The 3,274-nt window shown below is 50.8% G+C and overlaps 1 protein-coding gene across 5 annotated transcripts in view; it reads left to right on the forward strand.

The window, feature by feature from the left end:
• The window catches only part of LOC126573074 (protein sickie), a 243,954-nt gene extending 243,353 nt beyond the window's left edge, over nt 1-601 (forward strand). For all 5 annotated transcript variants that reach the window (XM_050232905.1, XM_050232904.1, XM_050232906.1 and 2 more), the window contains one exon: nt 1-601. This exon is cut by the window's left edge and continues 2,668 nt beyond it. The gene's annotated coding sequence lies outside the window, so the exon portion shown is untranslated.
• The last annotated feature ends 2,673 nt before the right edge of the window (nt 602-3,274 follow it).

Consider the following 3,274-nt stretch of genomic DNA (forward strand, 5'->3'; position numbering starts at 1 on the left):
GAACACGGGAACCAATCGTCGTTCGTGGAAAAATAATAATAATAACAATAATGTGATTAGTGCGCTCATTAGCGGCTTATCAGTCCGCTTTTCTTGCGGCAGCGGAACTATTACTATTATAAAGGTCAACAATATTTAACTGCATGTGTTGCAGTCACACGGAAGCTTAACACGGGAGAACAGAACCGAACACAGTCAGTCACAGCGGCAGTAGTAGAAGTCCATCAATTCATAACATTAATCCTCCGGTTCGATTCTTGCTAGCATGATAAACAAAAAAAACATACAAAAGGACAGTGCGAGTACATCAAAACATGAAATCAACATTCAAAAGTGATACTAGTTGGTGCAGAGAACGTGGAGGAGGAGGAGGAGGTGAAGATATTGTTGGATGGAATGATACACGGAAAGTGCGCGCGTGTGGTGAAAAACAAATAATAGTAGAGCATACACTACTACTAGTACTACTAAAACACCCCGGGGGGAAAGGGATGAGAATTCTCTAACCCCTCCCCAGCCAGAAGAGCGTGAAGAGAATGTTTATTGAACTACGGAGAACATCAATAAATGAAGACAACTATTAAATTATTAAAGAAAGTAACAGCTGCTGAGTGAAGTGTGATTGTTTGGCGAAGCGATAATATCACCGAGAAGCAGTCCTTCTCGAAGTGCCTGAAAAGAGATTGAGTATTCCGGTGAAATTCAACAAGGGAAGCCCCCGGGGTGGTGCTGTCGACGTCTCAACAATCAACAAGTGTTCCAGCTCGGCCATCCTGCTTCTCACACAAAGTGAAGCTCTTCTCCGTGGTAAGCATCACGCCCCATTTCTTCTTATCCTTTAGAGATCTATATTGGCAATCTGCTCCCCCAATTTTGAACAAGAAGCATCAGCAACAACATCAGCAGCAGCAGCAGCAGCAGCAGCATCTCCCCTACGCTACGATACGAGCAAGCCGTAATGGCCTCAACTACAACGGCCACGATGTTCCACTTCATTTCCCTATCATCTTGAAGCATAAAGAGATGGCCTGGCGATGCTGCTGCTGCTGCTTCGTCGTGCTTTTTTCCTCTCTCCATCCGCCGGAGGGCTCATATTTCGGTCCCCTCCTGGTGGGGCATCAGGATCGAAATCTTCTTTCCAGAGGGCGCACACAAAAAAAACCGTCGAACAATCTCCATTCCTCCTCCCCTAAGGCCATCACTATTCCTCCCTCTACCGGATCAATGTCCGAAGATTGTATCGAACGTTTCGTCGCCATTCGGCCGTCACTTGATGTCGACGACGATGTCCAAACGTCTTGGGCGCCAAGACCTGGGGATGGGAAGAAAAATGATGACAAACGCAGATAAACGGTCCCACAACGGCTGGCAGGCTGGCAGGCTGGCTGGTTGGTCGCCTTTTTGCGTATGAATAGCACGTGCGCCACATGAGGTCTCTATCACCGGCAGTCGATCGGTAGCGCGACGAGAGCCGTTGAAGTGCAACAATCCATACGTGTGCCAACCACACTCTTGATGGCAACATGGCCGCATGTGGATTTTCGGTTCCGACCGACGACCCTACCATCAAATCTGTGTCCGGCTCGTTGACTCCACAAAAAAATCCCCTTCGGCCACCGCTAAAAAACAGGGAAAAACGGAAAGTGACCAGATCGAGACCAGAGGGAGAGAGAGAGAGACCCAAAAACCAATATACCGATTGTCAATGCGTTATTAGAATTAATGAACTAACTCCAGGGGGAGGGGGGGGGGGGGTGGAACGATGGAGGAGGAAACACACTGTATCCGGATACAGTATCCGGCTGACCTTCGATCGATGCCATCAGGGTTGGGTGGGTGGGGAACCCGGGTGGGCATTGGCGCCTGACGGCGATGATCCCTTGGAGAGAACCGCAAACGCAACGAAACAGCATACCAATCAGATTATCGATTATCCTTCGCCTCCGCAAAAGAGCCCGATGTGGAGGAGGAGGAGGAAGCGAGGATCCTGTTTTGGCCACAAAACCATCAGAGCCGATACGGGGCCTTCTCCCGGACGGACACAACACTTCATTGTTTGGTGGTTGTTTCGCTTTGTTTCGATTCCTTGTTCCCACTTTCCCGGGGCAGCACTCTCCAGGACACGAGCCGGTGGCAGCTTATCTTCCCGGGGGAGAGGGAAGCTTATCCTCATCTCCCGTCCCGTGGGAGGCTTTTCACTTTTTTTTTCAACCTTCGATCCTTTTTTCCGCGTCCGCGTCTTGGATAATGGCAATGATGCGGCGGTGGAGTCGGGGAAGGAAAATCCCCCGATACCCTTCGAAGTCGAGAGTGCTGTATCGACAAATGGAAATGGACCTTCCGAGTGCGGTTCCTACTGATGAGGCCGATGGCGCAGATTTCGCGTCCGCGTCCTGCCCGTGTCCTTGGCTTGTTGTGCTGGTTGCGATAGCTGGCGGTCAGGACAGTTTCTGGGTTTTATAAATATAATTAAAACGTAATTAAATTTTAATGGATTGGTAATTATTTCAATTATTTCGTCGTAAAAACAGCTGAGCCCCCCCAGGCTCGACGACGACGACGACGACCATCCAACAAGTCAAGCTAACCAGCCCATCGCCGTCGCGGTCAGGATGATTTTCCCTGCCAGAACACGGAGCAGAGAGGGAGAGCGAGAGGATGGTGTGTTCCTGGTGATGTGCGCCTGAAGGACAACATCGGGCTGCCTGCAGCACAGCTCCGGATGGTTGGTTGGTGTGCTGTGATGGTCTGTGTGCTGCTACTGCCTGCCGTGGCCTCGACACGTGCACGTGGATATGGATGGATGCGGAATGTGGCCTAGATTTGGTGCTTTTGTGGTTGTGTGGCTGGCTGGCTGGCACGTCAAGGAAACTGGGCAGCAGGATTCGGTGATGAATGGCTATCCGGCCGGCCTGGCCATGCGCCTGGCTATCTGGTCTCTCATCTTTGGTGTGTGGTCTTCGTGGAAGAACCTGATGGAGGAAATGGTTGCTGTTTCCGGCACTCGAGAGCAAGTGGATGCTGCTACTGCCGGGGGGATCCCCTTTCTCTCGAGAAACGCAAACGATGGCCACGACGCCAACGACGACGACGAAGGCGGAAATTCATTTCGGAACAGATGAAATCGACTGAAGCGGGAATTTAATTCGTTCTTTAATGGAATATTCGGAAAAAGGAATTTGTGTTTGTCTGGCCACGGGGCCCCAGCCCAGAGCCAGAGCCGCACAAATCCGGATTGCGCCAGACCTCGATCCGTGGTTTTTCGGGCAAATGC

This window comes from Anopheles aquasalis, chromosome 2 (genome assembly GCF_943734665.1).
Source record: "Anopheles aquasalis chromosome 2, idAnoAquaMG_Q_19, whole genome shotgun sequence".
NCBI classification, from domain to species: Eukaryota; Metazoa; Arthropoda; class Insecta; order Diptera; family Culicidae; genus Anopheles; species Anopheles aquasalis.